At 43.1% G+C, this 19133-nt stretch overlaps 1 protein-coding gene across 1 annotated transcript in view; it reads left to right on the top strand.

Annotated features, from left to right (window-relative positions):
* AGBL1 (AGBL carboxypeptidase 1) overlaps window positions 1-19133 on the top strand; it is a 532929-nt gene that overhangs the window by 22787 nt on the left and 491009 nt on the right. The window lies entirely within an intron of this gene.

Genomic DNA, 19133 nt, shown 5'->3' on the forward strand with positions numbered 1-19133 from the left:
AGCAACAGGCTATGCTATTTTATTTCAGTATCACTGAGAAGCTGCTCCCATCGTGGCTGACTCTCCTGGGTGTGTGATCTAAAACTAACTTGGGGTCTTCTCACCTGCAGGAGTGCTAGGAGGAGGGTGACCACCCTGGTGCCTGTCCAAAAGATTCCTATATTGCTTTCACCTTGCGTTCTCATTTCTCTCATGTAGGGGCCTTCTCCACGAGTTTTCTAGGGTCTCTGTCCATTTTCTTCCAGTGCAGCTCTCAGAGGTTCTTCTAAATATTTTACTTGGGATATCCTCATTCTTCACTACTGCTAAAATTTTTGCAATTTAAATACAGAGGGTGCCAAAAAAATGTATACACATTTTAAGAAAGGAAAAAAAAAAACCTACTAAAATTACGCTGATGGGAACCACTTTGAGCACCTCTTGTCATTGCACAAGTCAAACGTGACTTGTATTCATTTTTTGTTATCGGTATATATTGAGTCTTACAATTTTTATACAGTTTTTTCCGTTCTTAAAATGCATATGCTTTTTTTTTGGCACCCTCTGTATTTCTACTTTTCAAATGGTGAAACAATCTGATTCTTTGGGGCATTGCAGTAAGTTTTTAATTTCTGTAAAATCTTGACATGTTTTATGCAGAAGGGAAAGTAGAAGGTACTCGTTCAAATACCCTTACTTGATAGAGACTTTGAGTCTAAAATAGGTGATTTCCTATAATTTGCAGAGGTAGAAGAGGTAAGACTCCAGTTCTCCTGATAAGAATACGCAAGTCTGTTTTCACCACAACACTGCTGCATAATGACTTTTTGTCTCAATACAAAAAGCAATGATTAAATGACTAGAATAAATACATAAAGCATGTGCAGAGGACAGTTTTACCAGATCCAAAGGGCTTGGAAATGGAAAGAAGCAGCCTCAGACCTCTGTATGCTCAAGGTCGAAATAAGTTGTCTTTGAAAATGGCCCATCCTAATCATAGCAATCACCATCACACATTATACAATCCCATTTTCTGTGGCATGTTTCAAGCCAAATGAATCCCCCCAAAAATGCTTTTCAGAGTTAATATCAAGGTCCCCCAAGTATATGACGCTGTTATGAAGCTCACTAGTGCAGTGGCAGAGTTATAATAATCAAGGGTAAGAGGGAAAGTGGGAAGTGGTCAGGCAATAGCGATGGTGGAAACCAATGTTTCTGAAACAAAATCAAGAATCAATGAGGCAGAGAAGCAGGAAAGGCCGCACGTCCAGATGGCAGTAGCCGCTAAACCCTGAGCACATGTGTGGCCTACCGCCATCTCTTGGTAGCCGTGGGTATTACAGCTCCAAATTGTCTCACCCACAAGCTGGCGTACATTTCTGAAGATACTAGGAGTATAGTGCTCTACTGAGATGACTTCATATTTATAGAGCTGTTGTTTCCAAGACACTCAAATGAAATAGCTTTTTAAGAAATTCAATGTATTATATTTTTTCTGTTGCTTGGAGAACCTATATATTTATTGCCTTCCTGAATTCTGTTTGTGATGGGCGTAAATGCTCACCCCAACTAGTATACTATTATTAGTATTCTTTCCTGGTGAGAGTTGTTGGCAGAGGCTGAAATGAGGTCATTGGAAAGTTAGTGGTTGGGTCAATATGATTCTGTTTTTCAAAGCTGAAATAGGAGCGCATGTTGGAAGCTAAGTGTTGAATGTATTTGGATTCTCCAAGGAATTTTGTAGATATTCTATTTTTGTATTTTTTGTTTGAAAAGGACAAACAACTTAAAAAGGAGCTCTAAAATAATACCTGTTTCTTGAAAGGGAGTTTGTGAAACATTTTCTCTCTCTCAGGGTCAGGCCTGAAAAATTACCCTTTACATAGCGTCTGTGGGGTGTCATGGCCAGAACGGGTTCAGAACACATACATTTTTGTCTGTCACATGGACCATTCTAAAAAACGATAACCTGGTTTTTGGTAAAGGTGTGGTTAAAGAGGTCTGTTCATACACAGCAATTGTCAACCTGAATTAAAAGCCATAAAATTGTTTAATTCCATTGATCTAGGTATTCCACTTTTAGAATTAGTCTTAAAGAAATAATCAGAGAGCTGTGTACATTGGTATTGAGACAACATTGCTTCTAGTAGTAAAAGATTGGAAATAACTTAAGAAACGAACCGTTGAGTAGTGATGAAGTAGGGATTGGTAGATACATAACATCAAATATAATGTAGACATTAAAATCCATGTTTTAGAAAAATGCTAAAAATATATTCTTGGTAAAAATGCAGATATTGGTTATATAATAGTGTGTATAGATACTATGATCAATCATATCTATATCTATATCTATATATGTATATATCTATATCTTCTTGTTTAGCAATCTGTCAGGGCATCCATCCATTTCATCTACCTCTCTATTGAAAGCTGGCACGATAGACACAAAGAATCGATTTTATTTTACACTTATTTTTTTTCACTTTTTCTTTAGCTAAAAAATGTTTTTAAAAAGTCTTTTAAAAGTAAAATATGGTATTGTTTAGAAAGATCCATAATTATGAGCCCAGAAATAATATCACCTTGATTTATTTGTAGGCCTAATCACACCGGCTTCTGCAATAGGTGGCTAAGGACTCCTTGGGAACCTTTTTACCTCACGTGGGAATGCTTCCCCTTGGCTCTATTTAGAGATGTCACTGAGAGGAAGGTGGGTGTGTCTCTTATTATTGCCCGGCTTCCCCAAAGCATTGTTTTTCCAGCAGAGATGAAATGACCACATGAAGGGCTAATGGCCTTGACAGAGTATAAGCACAGAAATGGAGGCCCAAAATTACGATTGTAGAAACGGGAGACTGTGGTCTCGTAGGTGAAGACTTTTTCATTTCACTGGACTTCAGAACGATGCAACAGAGCCATTGAACTCTTTTCCAAATGGAAGGTGGCAAACTGAAGGTGTCACTCTGCCTCCTCATGGCTTTTCCTGAACCCACAGCTCACCTGAGATGGGGCCATCTGTCCATTCTGAGTAGCTTTTGCTTAGTGGCAAAACGGAGCTCGAGGTTAGCACGCAGGCGCTGAGAGGTTGGCTGGCTCTGCGAGTCTCTCATCCCGGGTTCTGCGAAAGCTTAAGAACGTGGAGTAGTTGGACATCGGAATAAGGGACCGTGTTTCTCAACACCGTGAAGACCGGTGTGTAAAGAACTGGGCCGGAAACCCTCTCTTGTATAAGTCTCCCTGTCAGCCAGATTCTGAAGGTTGTTCAAAACCTGTTAATTTTGCAGTATTTCCTATGTTTATTCTAACCATATCCCTGTCATGAACACAAAAGCTGTTTGCATCAGTCACACTACCTGGAAATGACAGGGCGCTCTGACCAGCGGGGCAGGCCAAAGGGGGTGCAGAGTAGGATGTAACCGGGGTCTGCTTCCAAGTCCTCTGTCTGGAGGTGAGACTGCCAGGCGTGGGGGGAGATCTGTACAGAGTAACACGTTCTCCTGTGAGGAATTTTGTCCTGACACTGGGCCCTGACTCCTCCATTTTTTAATGTTTTCCTTTCACTCCTCCTCACATCCTGTTGGAACAACTCATTTTGTTCCTAACATGCTCTGGGGCTTGCTTCTGAGTGCCAGCCCGAAGTACGTCTGCACTTTCTCAGCAAACTCATCATTTGGCTGGGTCATTTCATAATGGGATTTTTCAAAAACCTCTCTCCTCATATATCAATTATTCCAGCTCCTTAATCATCTTCCTCAGGGTTCTCCAAGATCCTACTGCCTGGGTCTGTGCTTCGGAGTTTGCAAAACTGAAAGTGTGTTCTACACTAATAGGGTGCAGTGTCTCCTCGGCTGTAGTCTCGGGATCTTTCTCCCACGTTGTTTTCTTCTGCTTCCCATTTGCCCCGTCATGTTAGAGCTTTGCTTTCAATAGCTGAGAAAAAAGGGTTGTTCAACTTAATGTGCTTTTGGATTTCGGTGATGATGGTTTTAGAAGTAGGGCATTCTGGAAATCCATGCTGTTTCTGTCCCTGTTCCCGGGAAGACCTAACTTCCTGAAACACAACCGGTTGTACAACTCAACCTCTGATAACCTTGGTGATAACCCAAGGGTCCTGATGAATTAGAGAATGAACTTCTGATCCCATGTTGGATAGTTAATATCAGGCGCAGATGTGTCAGGACTGTGTTCCCATGGGAGTGCCAGAGCCCGAACATTCACCCCAGGGTGATTTAATCCCAAGCCCGTCCAAATAGGCACAAAAGGCAAAAGCGAGCAAGGTCTTAGGCAATAGAAATATGTAAGGAAAGATATACATTTCTGTGATTTGTCATTTAGGTCTTTCTGTAACACCTGATACAAATATGCCATCTTTGACATAGTCTCTTCCACTTGTTGACATTATTTTACGATGGGAATAAATTTATTCTTTATTATAGTCACTAAGCATGAGCGATTCATTTCTTCAGTTGATCGAGGAGGGTTTTTAAATGTGTCTTTCAAGGATGGATTCATTCTTTCATCACACGTGTGTTGGGAGCTCACCACAGGCTGGATGCTGTGCAGCCCCCGGGATGGGTTGGGGAGAAGGAAGTAGATATGGTCTCGTCCTGATGGGTTTTTATCAGTTAATAGGGAAAGATGTTCATCACCATCCCCCACAAATACGTGTAAAATCACAATAAGCATCAAAAGTAGCTGACGGGTACCTCTGTGCAGGGCGTGTGTGTAGGGTGTTCTGGAGTTTTGGTTGGTTGAGCTTGCTTGGGGGTGTCCTGGACCAAATGAGACATGTGTATACAAACGCCCCCATCTCCGTGACTGCTTTGAAGGTGAGGTCCTGTGGTGTCAGTGTTTCCTAGGCTTTCACGGTTTTTATTTGCTCTTACTACGTAGGTAGCATGCTTTAGTTCATCCGCTTCCTCTGAGGAAAAGGCCCCAAACATAATTCCCCCACCCAAGTTACACCTAGAAAAATTTCAAAATATTGCATGACACGGACATCTTCTTGAAGGCCGGAAAATCATCTGGCTTGCTGGGGTCCCCTGAACGTCACCTCCACATCTGGTGGGAAAACCAGCATCCCTTTATTACCAGCACTCACCAGTAAATGTTCACATGGCAAATTCTACTGAAGACTTGGGGCAAAAGGCGGTCGTGGTGGGAATTAAACCACAGGGAAGCACAGCTGGAAAAAAAAAAAAATTTTTTTTTTTTCATATTGGTCAACCCAGATTTTAAAAGTCCCTCAAGCATTTCCTTCCCGGGGATTTTTGCTGCTTTTTTCTTCAACTCAGACTCTGTCATTTTCGCATATTGCTAAGTCTTTCCCAGCTATACCCTGGGGGTGTCCTTCAACAACTGTCTTCTTTTTTTTTTTTTTTTTTTGAGAATAATAAGACTCACTGAAGAAAAAAATAAAAGGATCCCGTTATCAACTAAATGTGGGGTGCTCTGGTTGAAATCCAATAGGATTTTTTTTTTTTTAAAACCATAGGACTTTTCAGAGCTTTAATACACTAATATATGTTGGGCATTTCTAAGAGAGTGATTTTTAAAAGCCCTTAAAAAGACTTCAATATTTTAAATATTTCTCAGCACTTGGATTCTTTATGGTGATGTCAGCTATATGTAGCCCAAGCTCTGATTTGTAATAATTTGAGCAACAAGAAATTTTATCATTTCATGTGACTGGAAGTTCAGATGGAGGATGGTTCATTCAGTGACAGCCTCAAGCGCTCGGGCTTTCTCTTTTTTTATATTTTCATCATTTTACTTTATTTTTTATTAGTTTCAGGTATACAGAGCAACATAGTACACATTTACATGTCTTGCAAAGTGATAACCACGCCCCCCCAGTCTACTACCCTCTGACATCTTCTGTAGCTGTTACAGTGCCATTGACTATCTTCGCTGTGCTGTACGCCACATCCTGTGACTATATATACATATATATGTAAATCTATATAAACATATATACATATTTAATTTGAGTTGACATTCAATATTATTCTACTTCAGCTTCAGGTGTATAGGGCATTGGTCAGGCATTTCCACCATCCGTGAAGTGATCCCCTTGGTAAGTCCTGTGGGGCTCAGGTGACCTCTGCCATATTCAGTGTTGACTTTATACCCAGACTGGTAGCGGGATGGTGGCAGCAGGTACAGCTCTCAAATCTTGATCGGCAGTGTTCTTAGGAAGCGGAGTGACCATGTCTGTCTAGGGCTTTTTCTTAGAAGAGACTTGTTCCAGAATCTTCCAAAAGACTGCCTCTCCCATGTCTTTGGCTGGAATTCGGTCTTAGCTTTATTCCTATACTAATCCAAAGCAAGAAAGATGGTTGAGCCCTCCTTCAAGCACCTGGCTATAAATGGGAGACAGGTACTGGTACAAAACTAACGCTCTGATTGGAGGGAGTTAGATGGACATAAGGGCTGGTCAGGCTGCTAATAAGGTCCATCAAACAGACACATGCTGTGGGCTGAGTCGTGTGGCTTCCTGAATTCATGGTGAAAACCTAACCCTCCATGTGACTGATTGTATTTGGGAATCGGGTCTTTACAAAGTAATTCAGATTCGGAGATGTCATATGGGTGGGGCTTTGATCTGATAAGACTGGTGGCCTTGTAAGGTGGGGGGCCAAATGGGGGAAAAAGACACCAAAGAAAAGTCGGGTGCGGACATTGCGAGAAGGTGGCCATCTGTAAGCCAGAAAGCTGGTTTCACCAGAAACTAACCCTGCCAGACCTCGATCTGAGACGTGTAGTCTCCGGAACTGTGAGAAAATTCATTTCTGTGGTTGAAGCCACCGAGTCTGTGGTATTTTGTGACGGCAGCCTGAGCCAAGTAATAAACACATCAAAGTGATCAGAAATTAAAATAATACAGAAGAATCCAGACAAATGATGAAATGCTCCTCCTTTAGGCCAATTCCATCCCTGGAGATTCTGGATAAAAACAGTTGGTGGCACACTTTTGTAGTCTTTTTAATGGTTACCCAATGCATGTACGTGTGCATGTACATATGTGTATGTATAGATAACATTATACACACATACTTTTTTGATATTTAATTTTTGTTTTTTTAACATGGCCTTTTACTTGCTATTATGCAAGTTGTTTATTTTCACTCGACAAAATAGATAGCCTGACCTCATTCCTCACAAGGATCTCCTAGACATATCATGTGCATACATCTGAATTTCTTCAACTATCTCAGCATGGGAGGAGGTTGTATGAAGTGGTTCCCACTCCTAACATGGAACATCGCCTGGCATTGTATTCAGCACACACGCTTTCAGACCTGCTGATCTAGGGTTATAGGTTTCCTCTGTTTGTTGTCTTAAAAGAAGACTTAACTTCTTAGGTTTTTTATTAACACGTTAGTTTTAGGTGTAGAATACATAATGATTAGACATGCACACGCCTTACAAAGTGATAACCCCTCCTCAGGACTTAACTTCTTGAAGCTCTCAGGACATTTGACCATGAGTGTAGTTGGCCAATGGTACCCAAAGGACAGGGCACTAATGAATGACTGTGATGGATGGTCTTCATCTGGCCCCTGTGCTGACTTCCTGTTCTTTAGGGGACCAGGCACTTCGTTCTTTCATGCATGACATTGTGTGTTAGGGAAGTGGTAACTTACTTCTTCCGTCTTGAATTGAACAGCTGACTTCTTCCATCTTGAGTGACTTTTCCTTCAACCTGGCTTGAATAGAATAAATCTGACAAACAAATTTACAGGCAGGAGTTTGGCAACATAAAAGATTGGGACCGCCCTCGAAAAGTGTAAAAAAATTGTCTAATGTTGACAAGGAAAATTGTTTCTTATAACTTGTGTTATTTGATTCTAATTGTATTTGCCAACAAACACTCTGTAAACGTAGGAAACCCACCCTAGTAAAATCATTAATCTTGAAACCCATTTAATCCTATCAGCGGGATTGTTAAAATAAGCGTGGATGATTCTAACATGCCTGGGAGTTTACACAACTGCCCTGTTTTCAAGATATTGTGGTGTTTATCATAAACAAAAGATGACCTTCTTCCCTTGGGGATTGGATTGGTTTCCAACAGAAAGATTATTCCATAAATCCGATTCCCCTACAAATGCTGTTAATCGTTATGCACATATCTCAGTTTGTTGACCCAGTTGCTTGAAGGTCCAGATGCAGTGTTTTGGAAGGCTTGTCAAACAATTTAATTTTTCATGTCTTTATTTTTAAAGCCTCATTTTGGCTTGGATTTATGGTAGGTGACAGCACATAAAAGTAGAGGGAAAGAAAAAGAACTGGAGTCATTAAATTGATGGATCAGAGACTTAAATTTTTTTAAATGAAATTTCTCTCTTGATTTCAAAAAAAGTTTAAGAAAAACATACCTCTCCCAAGTCTGCTTAATCTTCAGCATTTTATTTATGTCATTTCTGGTGTCTTCCTAGACAAGGGTGATTTATAAATACCCCATATTTCATACCCCAGAGGCTGGGATATTTTCCATGCTTCATTGTTTAAAGGTGTTATTTTTTTATAGCACTTTTTAGTTCCATTACACTATTTTTCTAGAGTAATAACCACCAATTTTCTCATTAGTTTCCATCGTGGTGTTGCCTCAAAGAATCATGGGTTCTTTAAATTAGAAAAAAAAAAGAAATAGTCTTCTTCTTCAAACTTCCATGCAAACACTTTTATATTAAATGTGCGTGGTATCTAATAATGATATAAGTGTAATTATATTACTACAAATACCATGTTTCCCCAAAAATCAGACCTAGCTAGACCATCAGCTCTAATGTGTCTTTTGGAGCAAAAATTAATCTAAGACCCAGTATTATATTATATTATATTATATTATATTATATTATATTATATTATAGATCCGGTCTTATATTATATATGTCGGGTCTTTATATAGTAAAGACCCAGTCTTATAGTAAGATAAAACTGGGTCTTATATTAATCTTTGCTCCAAAAGATGCATTAGAGTTGATGGTCTGGCTAGGTCTTATTTTCGGGGAAACACAGTAATCAAAAGTATCTTAAAGTATATATTCAATTGTATATAGCATGTACGAATCCTTACACGTGATAAAAATGCGTATCTATTATTACCATCCCACTCTACTTGATTAACATAAGTTGACTAACACACAAGCATAGTCCAGCCTACAGGTGTCCGAGAACTATTGTAGGCTTACCTGTGGGTCACCAAAGACCAGGTAGGATACTGGGGAATTCTGCGGAGGATATGACAACATTTTTCAGATCGTCTCTTCTCTTTTCCATCCCTGCATCCCTAAGTAGAGAAAGAGTTTCTTATGCTGTCATATCCAGGAAGGCTACCTTGGGTAGGGTGTTGATTAAAGATGCCATTTGGCTATGATCACTGCAGTCTTTTAATCTGCATGTAACTCACAAGCACGTAGAGTGTCCTTCAGCCGTGTCTGACATGTTAGGCCACAGAGCAGGAGCTGCCTTCAATGGAAAAGGCCTTTTAGAAATCTTTCACCACACAGAGATGACTCTGTCACATAACATTGTGACTCAGAGGGTTGACAGATCCTAGTTTGGGAAAGAGCCTCCGAAATCTCCTGGGCCTCCCTTCAGGTGAGCGTCCTTCATTTTAGATAAGAGGGATGTTTATGACATCTTGGCTTGGAGGTCCAGCGGTCACAGCACGACTGGGGGTATCGGGGACCATCTTGAGCATTTGGCCGGAAAGGAAAATGACTTAGGAGGGCCCCCCTCGCTTCTCCCTGAGGGAGTCCCTCAGCCAATGCTACTGAGTACCTACCTACCCGCTACCTAGGTCTGTGTTCTGCAGGTGTGGTTTCCAGACTGGCAGCATCAGCATCCTCCGCCCCCCGCAGAAGGTGTTAGAAGGACAATTCCGAGGTCCAGCCCAGACCTCCTGCGTCAGCCGTTCTGGGGGCGAGGCCTAGCTCTCTGTTTCAGCGAGCCCTTCTGGGGTTCCAACGCAGGCTCCCGTCTGAGAATCATGGGTGTGGGTGGGTGCTGGTGAATGTTTCTGGTGCTAGGCCTGTGCCCAGCCTGGAGGGAGCACTTTGTAGGCCTTCGTCACACTCTTTACTCTTCTTTCCTAAAAACAACCAAGCATTTTTTTTTTTTTTTTTTTTTTTTTGGTGAAAAGAGGTGGCTCATCCTGTCCAACGACAATGTTTTTTGTTGTTGTAAAATCCACGTAACATACAATTTACATTTTTAGCCATTTTTAAGTGTACAATCAGTGACATTGATTACATTGCCCATGTTGGGCAACCATTGCCACTATTTCCAAATCTTTTCCATGAGTCTAAACAAAACTCAATAACAAGCCATAACTCTCCATCCCCTTCCTGGCAGCACCTTGGTTACTTTCACTTCTAATGTACTTAGGTCTCTCCATGTTCCTAGTCGAGGTGGCTCATGTAAATGGGAAGAATCATACTATAGTTGCCTCTTTGTGAATGACGACCTTTGGAAGTGCTGGTTGCATGAGTGCTTGGGGCTCTAAGCCCCGGTACCTAGTATGGGACCCTGTTAACACTTCAGCGAAACAGGCCAAAGAACGGTTAGGCTGGTCTTTGCCTTCCCTTTGGCTGGAGTAAAGCAGATGCATTTTTATTCATTCATTGAATCAACAACTGGGTGCCTGCTCGGTGCCATGCAATGAGATAGGGTATCACATCTTACCTTTTGTGCTTTCAGGTGGTTGGAGAGTGCATTGTATCATGCATGCATTGAACTTATAAGAATGCAACTAGATGTGTGATACAGCAACTGTTCTGCTACCGTAATGCAGCAACCATTCTGTAACACTTTATTTTGCATGTATAGACATAGTTATATACTGTACTCATTACACATCGCAGCATAAGGTTACAGTCAGACATTCATGCACTTTGGACTTTATGAGTACTTTAAGGAAACTCACGGGTAATTTTTGCCTTACGTGCTAACTCCAGGGTCACACCCCTTTGTGGAAAGAGACTCTTTTTTTGTATTTTTGTTTGTGAGAGCTTACTGGGGTCTTGACTCTGCTGCCCTCACCTCCCCCCACATTAGCCTTTCCCATCCTGGTCTTGGGGACTCTTGAAAGCTCTTGTCTGAGTTTCTGGTGCTCATGCTGTGGCCCATGGGTGCGGGTGTACTTCAGAACCGTTTCTCTTTTGCAGAGTTGCTGCTTATGACAGCCAGGCAGGGTGCGGCTCTCCCAGTGCGCCCCGTTCCCTGGCACAGGCCGTCGCCACCCGGTGTTACCCTCCCTGCTGACTGTTACCAAACCAGTCTGTGGTCTGGGTTGCAGTTTCTCTTCTAATCATTTCCCGTGGTGGATGATCGCCCCCACAAGCTGTCTTTGACAGTATATGGATAGCGTTGGGAGGCAGGAGGTCGGGTGCTTTTTCTTCTTTTTTTCCCAGAGAAAAATGAACAAGTTCTTTGCTGGGCACAAGATCTGGTTCAACCTTGACACCATATGTTCATGGTTTGTCATTCCTTTCACTGTGCAGGAACCATCTCAGTTTCCATTTCCATTTTCTTCTCTCCCCCTTGCAACTGGTGATGAGCAAGATGCATTTGTCATTCACTTTCCTTGTCCTTCTCAAGCCAGGCAGGAGGCCTGGACTTTTCCAGATGGTGCTGTGTGCGCCTGGGCTCTGTCAGCAGTGTGTTCACCCCCCTTGGAAAGGTCTTCCTGCTTGATCCACCTGTTATTTAGATAACACCCTTTCTGTTTTTCCCCCAGTTTCTGTTTGTGCTGCTACACACCCCTCACCTGCATCCCAGGGCCAACTCTAGAGAGGCCCTAGGATTAAATTCTAGGGCTACTTCTTTCTTTCGGGAAACACCCTGAAGAAGCTAGCTAGCCCTGGTGGTCCACGTGCTGCGGGATGGTGGGGAAAGTGCCCAGATGTTGGGGTCAAACAGACATGAGGCCAAGTCCCAGTTTGGCTGCTTTCTAATGTCATTTCAGGCAGGTTAATTCAGCTTGATTCGTCCGTTCATCTCTAAAATGGGGATTGTCCTGAGAAATAACTGAGCTAATGTTGCTTCTAGTAGCAGGCTGTCCAGAAATCCTGTTAGCTCCAAATTCAAAAAAGTATCCACATTCTTCTGGAGAAGATCCCTCTAATTGTACCTTGCAGGACAGTTCAGAAGGGACCCAGAGTGGAAATGGTTCCATTGGTTCTGGGGTTATGGCAGCAGTTAGGTGACAGCTGACATTTGGGTGATTTCTGTTGATTTAGATCTTGAATTTTTTTCAATGCTGTTTTCTAGTTTTCAGTATTAAAGCCTTGAATTTCTTTTGTTAAATTCCCAGGAGTTTTCTTCTTTTTGCTGCCATTATAAGTGAGATTGTGTTTTTAAATTTCCTTTTTGGACTCTTCATAACTAAGATACAGAAATACAATTGATCTGTTATCATCACATTGCATATTGTTAATTTTCATAGTTTTTTAGTGGATTCTTTAAGACATTCTATATATAAGACCAAGCCACCTGTAAATAGAGATGGTTTTAGTTCATCTTTTCCAATGTGCATGCCATTCATTCATTCATTCATTCCCTTCTAAATTCCATGCCTAGGACCTCCAGTACAGCGTTGAACAGAGATGTTGGAATGAATATCCTTACATTGTTCATGATTGTAGGGAGAAAGCATTGTCTTCCTTCATCAAGTATCATGTTACCTGCGGGTTTTAAGTAAATCCCTCTATCAGGGTAAGGAAGTTTTCTTCTGTTGCTAGTGTGTTAAGTGTTTCTATCATGAAAGCACAAGGGGTTTTATCAAGTACTTTTTCTGTGTCTACTGAGATGATGCTGTGGGTTCTATCCTTTATTACTGTGGGATTATTACAATGGTGGATTTTTTCAGATATTAAACCAACCTTGCATTCCTGGGATAAATCCCACTTGACCACTGTATTTAATCCTTTTTATTTGTTGTTGTATTTGGTTTGTTCCCCACAACTTTCTACTGATTTGTCCTCTGTTCTGTTTTTGGTTTCTCCTCTGGCTTCCTTAGAGTCCTTTTTCTTTTCTAAAAATAGAGTTGCCAGAGAAATCTTAAAACCTGTTAGATCCATTGCTCAATGAATGAATAACATATATAAAGTTTCTAGACCAGAGCCTGATTTTTTTGAAAAGTTTCAATGAATATTCAATGGTGTTCTGTATTCACATGCTATTAAATACAAAACAAAATGTTTCCTGTTTTCTGGAGTTTACAGACTGGAAGAGGAGGCAGATATTAATAAAATAATCACATAACTGAGTGAATAATTACAAATTGAATTGTGCAATGAGAACAGGGGATCGGGGAAAGGCTGAGCACACCAGTAAAAGACCTGGACCCAGATTAGGGGTTGAGGAAGTCTTTCCTGAGCAAGTGACACCTAAGTTAGGATGTGAAGGATGGGGTATGAGCTACAGGTGAAGGAGGACGGCCTAGTCATGTTAGGTTGTGGCATTAGCAAGGACAATGGATAAGTGACAGGAACACATTCCAAAGCTCAGCCAAAAACCAGAGAGGTGGAGATACAGAGAGTAAGAGAAGGTGGTGTGAAACGGGGCTGGAGGGGTGGCAGCAGCCACACATGGTAGGGCCTCCTGATCAGTTTTCAGATTTGGATTTTTAGCCAAGATCACGAGTGGGTATGGGGGTAGCAGTGTGAGGGTGTCCTAATCAGATATTCTTGAGAAGAGCAGTCTAGCTGCAGCCTGAAAAACAACTGGAAGGGGACCTAGGTGGATACAGGTAGATCCACTCCAGGGGTATTGCAGTAGTTAGGTGAGAGATATTGGGTGATTTTAACTTATTCCATTTATTTATGCTTAGCTATATTTTGTAATATGTCTAAAATGATTATGCAGTTATTACAGGACATTAAAAGGTGAATTTCAACCAAGGACTGATAACTGTAGGAATTACATTTGTCACTGAAGTACCAGATCCCCCTCGCCAATGCTTGGACCAGCGTGAAAACAGCAGCGATCTAAAAGAATGGACAACTTAAAGCACTCTAGACGTTAAAATGGGGGTGTGTGGTGAGAGCCAGGTGGTAAGCAAGCAGGTGAGAAGGACGCATGCTCAGTTTCTGAAAGCCGTAGTTCCATCCTCCGGGAAGGGGAAAACTGGGGACGGTCATGTGTTGGCGAGGAGACTATTGGGATCCTGGTACCAGAGTACGAAAGATCACAAGGAGCTTGGGTCATGGGCAAACTCTCAGGTGGCCCTCTATGACCCCCACTTGCTGGTGTTTATGTCTCTGTGGAGTCCCCACCCCTTGTAACCAATATGGCAAAAGGTAGAGCATGTTACCACGTGATTATGTTATGTTATCCAAGACTTTGTCTTGTTTCCACACTCACTGTAGGAACTGTCTTTGTTGAGGAAGTAAGCAGCCATGTTGGGAAAGTCCACATTGCAAAGGACAGTGAGTGGCCTCCAGGACCTTCCAGTAGCCTCGGGGAGCAGAGAGTGGTCTTTGGCTGACAGACAGCAGAAGCCAGGGTCCTCAGCCCTACGGCTGCAAGGAAATGGATTCTGCCAATATCGGTTTGAGTTGGGAAGCAGATTCTTCCCCAGCTGAGCCTTCAGACAAAGGCTTAGCTCTGGCTGATACCTTGATTGCAGCCTGGGAAGACCCTAAGTAGGGGATCTAGCAGGGGCAGGAAATTCCCGCCCCGCAGAAACTGTGAGAAAATGAATGCATGCTGTTTTAAGCTGCCGAGCTTGTGGTAATTTATTATACAGAGAGAGATAATTAATATAGAAAACAAACACTATGTTTGACTTCCAAGACATAGTTTGGTCATTTTGTTTCTCCCTGTACTGGGGTAGGAACTCATTTTTCTCAGGGACCTCTCCTGACTGGCAAATGACCATCCTTTAGGCTCAATACTTGCAAACAGATACACAGAGGTGAGCCCTCACTTCCTCACTGGGTACTGGTTCTACCAACGAGGCTGTAAGTCAGCGTTATGTTTCAGGCTCTGTGGTAGACATTTAACGTAATTTTTGCTTTATCTCACTCTTCACACCATCCCGTCAGTTAGATCTTACTGTATCCACTCTATAGATGAGAAAATCTCATGATTTCCTCATCTGTAAAGTAAACCCAGAACCCAAGACCACAAAAGTCACATCTCCAAGCTTCAAACCCTAGCTTTTTCATTCCTCATTCAGCCACTGGGTCCTGGCATTTAAAGACTCTATGGTTTGCAATCAATTGGATTCGCTGTCCTTGTCTCCATGACAACCTCTGACCGTTTACACCCACTCAAGCTTCAGCTAAACTGTCCCACGGAGAACCCTGAGTCATGCACTGGACTCCCGTGGGAGCGGTTGTTTGTTTCGTTGGCTGTGTGACACGGTAATCCTATGACCTTGTACAGTCATCTCACCTCTGGATCTGTACAGTCCTTCTTTGAGTGATGAAGAAACTGCACTGAGATCTTTTAGAGTCCTTCTAGAGCTGTGTTAAAATGAGAGAAAAGAGCTTACCAGCACTAGATCTAGAGCGAGACCGACGTAGACTTGTATCTCAACACTGCCTCTTGCTCCTAGACCTTGGGTGGGCTACGCATCTTTTGTGAACTTCATTGCTGCAATTTGTGAAACAGGAAGAATAATTTCACCCTCCAGTATTCCTGTGAACATTAAATGTCACGTATCGTCGTGTATGTAGGACACAGCACAATGGTTGGCATTCATAGGGGCTCCCCCAAATGGGCTCCCCCATAAAGACTATTGTAAGGGCTCCGAAGATTTATTTCTACCTGAATAAGTAAAGTGAATTGTTGCAATTCTGTGGCTTTTTGCTAAAGAATATTTATGAGTTTGCCAATGGTTTAAGCTTAGCTTTTACCGAGGAGGAGCGTGGGCGTGACCTGTGACCTCTGGAATCATGATGGAGTTATCCCATCACGTCGAGTTACTGGATTGGGTGGAGGCCGTTCCACTTGACCTTTGGATGTCGTTGTAGTTCTCCTGGAGCAGTTTGTTCTGCAGAATGAGAGTAAATGACCCATTCAGTGATGTTAACTCAGGGACAGTCCACGGAGGAGGACATTTTGGGGTTTACTTTCAGTGTCACACGGACATCCCACTGGGAAACCCAAAGAGTGTGGGATGATGGTACCGATTGACACTTGTAGGAAATGGTACCTTCTCAGAAGGTCCTCTTCTGTAGAATCAGTGGAACTGCAAGAAACACGGGTACTAGCCATCCATGTCCAGCGAGGGGCCATGTAGCACCCCAAAGGAACTAACATGGGGCCTCCAGTTCACTCCTTCACTGCCTTCTGGGCTTGGTTTCTTAGAGTGGAAGTAACTTAATATTTGCTGACTCTTTGAATTGTAGCTGCTAAAGTCTTTGCTTTTTGTAGGGTTAGCCATTGGTTGACAAAGTTGTTGCTCAGTTCTGATGGGGTTTGCAATCTCAGTGTTACACGGGGAGGCGAGAGGGTGGGGGAGAAAGGGCAGGAGAGAAGCAGAGAACAATGCTCAGACATTGGACCCAAACTTCAGACATTTGTCCGCCAAGTAGACCAAAAATAAAGAGCCTCCTGGCGACATTCACGTGACTGCCCAGGGCTTGGATCATGTACCATGTGGGACATCAAATAGTTTCTATTTGTTTATTAGTTCATTAGTTGTTTCCAGATGTTTGTTCTTGTTCAGACCTTATATGGATGCTACACTTGAAACAACACCTTTACTAGCTATCTTTTAAGGAAAACATTTACATCACATTCCCAGTAGGCACACATATGTGTGTAGGTGCATGACAATAAAACTTACTCAGAACTCCACTAATCTTTGCTACATGACATGGCTCTAATGTACTCTGTTCCATTCCAATGTATTCTATTAACAAACTAGTCAATACCTATTACATTTATTTTACAACTCTCTATTGGGTCACAACCTGCAGTCTGAAAAACGCTGTGCCTCGAAAATCTAGCAACTTTCAGTTTCAAAACCGAGCCCTCTCCCTCCGTGCAGGTCTCCCCCTATTTCCCTAAGTGCATATTCTCTGAGTCATTCAGAGGTTTCCTTCCCCCTTCTGCAGATGCTTTCCTGGGCCGGCCCTCCGTTCTGCTCTTGACAGAATTACCTCCCGGTATCACCTGTTCCCAGGACTACAGCTATTGTTGCCGTAGTGACTCATCAGTCTAACTACCCAACTCTGGATGCTCGCCAGAATTCTCGTCAGTAGCATTCTGGATGGTTCCATGTAGCTTTATCCCCATCCTCTTGAGCTCAGCTTGTCCCACATCAAAATCATTATCTTCTCTAAGTTTCTCAGTGTCCCTCAGTCTGTTAGTGGCTTTCGTGTGCTCCCATTTGCCCTGGCTCAGAATTTCAGGGCATCAGTGACCTTTTTCTTTCCTATGTCCTCCATAACTAGCCTGTCATCTGGTCTTGTTAATTCTTCCCTTACAATCTTCATCTTGTTTTTCTGTCCTTGGTAACACCCCACTGCCTACCCATCTTGATCAAAAAATCGAATGGCTTCTTACTACTCGCAGCATTGAATGTGAGCCCTTTAGAATACTGGGTACGGCCTCAAACCTTCTATCCATCGTTGCTCTAAATGTGCCTGCCCTATGCTGCGTTACAGGTTGGTCCCCCAAGGAGGAGACTGGAAAGACAGAAACCTTGTCTGGTCACTGAGGTATGGGCTGCCCCTCTTGGACTAGTACGTCACTTACTGTGTGTTTCCTGCCACGTGTTCTCACGGATTGGATTTCTATCTCTTTGTTGTGTTCATCATGCTTGTAGGTACTTTCTGGAGGGTTGAGGCCTGGGAGTCACCTTGGATTTTCCTCTCAGCATCAAAGAGGAACCATGTCATGTTGAGGCTGTCTTCGAAAACAGTGGTTCTCAAACATTAGTGTGCACATGGGTTAGCTGTTAGAATAAAGGTTCCGATCCAGCAGGCGAGAGATGGGCTTGAGAGTCTGCATTTCTGTTTGGTCCCCAGGAAATGCAAAGCAGGTTTGGGGAGCAGCAAGGCTGAAACTTCCCATCAACCCATCTTCTCTCTTCTTGCTCCTTGCCACTCTTTCGGTTGGAGGCCTTGTCCCTTCAGATTCTCCTAACGGGCGGTCCTGCTGTGTGTCCCTCCCCACCACTAGTCTGTCCCTCACAGAACTCTTATCTGACGCATAACTCACGTGAACTCAGAACAGAAGTGCCACGCAAATCAGAGCTGCATGGTCGCCCTTACAGACCTGGCCTGTGATCTAGGACGGGTGAGGTACCTGGCTTGGCTCATCCTCGTTCTTTCTGTTCATGCGTCTGTGGTTGCTGTTTCCCCAGCTAGCCCCTTCCGTGCACTTCATTCTTCTGCTCTGCTTTTCCCCAAACTACTGACTTTCATTTTGCTCCAGCCCGAGCCAGGCCCTATGCAGTGTGGCTCTTGGGTTTTCCCATACGGCCTTGGATGCCCAACAACCCCTTCCGTATGTTCCTCCGTAAGGTCACAGCTGCCCCACCTGGCGGGGTTACAAGAGTGGGGTTGAAGGTGCGGAAAGTTGATTAGAGGGAAAGGTGGTTGGGAAGGATAAATGAAGTAGCCCGTCCATGATACGGTCCAAACGCATTTTCATTCTGTGTGCTTGTCCTGGTTGCAAAAGCTGTGAATGTCCTCCGTGGAAGATAACAACTAGTGAGGAAAAACACGACATACCCATTTTCCACCCCGAGGAAGCAGACTCGCTGTCCAGGCTGTGAACGTGTTCCAGCATGTCCCCAAGGGCAGGGCGTGTCAAGACGTTTGCTCGGCCCAGCTGCTCTCCTTAAGCCTCCACGTCACACCCTTCCTTCCCTGTACTGCCAGCCTGGGCTTGGCCGGAGAGGCTGTGATGTTCCAGGGGAAGAGAGCCTTGAGAACTGAGAAAGGCGACATACCTTCACACACACACACACACACACACACACACACACACACACACCCCATCCTCCAGAGTCGCTGGGATTTCCAGGGATAAATCAAGAACTCTGGCTGATAGGAGCAGCAGAAAAAGAAGATACTCAATGTAGAGAAGTTGGTGGAAAGTGGGAAGCAAGAGAGGGAAGGAAGAGATTTTCAGCAGCAGAGAGGACGCCTGGGACCCATTTGCAAGACGGACCCTTCACT

Source organism: Rhinolophus sinicus, chromosome 13, assembly GCF_057876585.1.
Source record: "Rhinolophus sinicus isolate RSI-liver-muscle chromosome 13, RSI-T2T, whole genome shotgun sequence".
Lineage (NCBI taxonomy): Eukaryota > Metazoa > Chordata > Mammalia > Chiroptera > Rhinolophidae > Rhinolophus > Rhinolophus sinicus.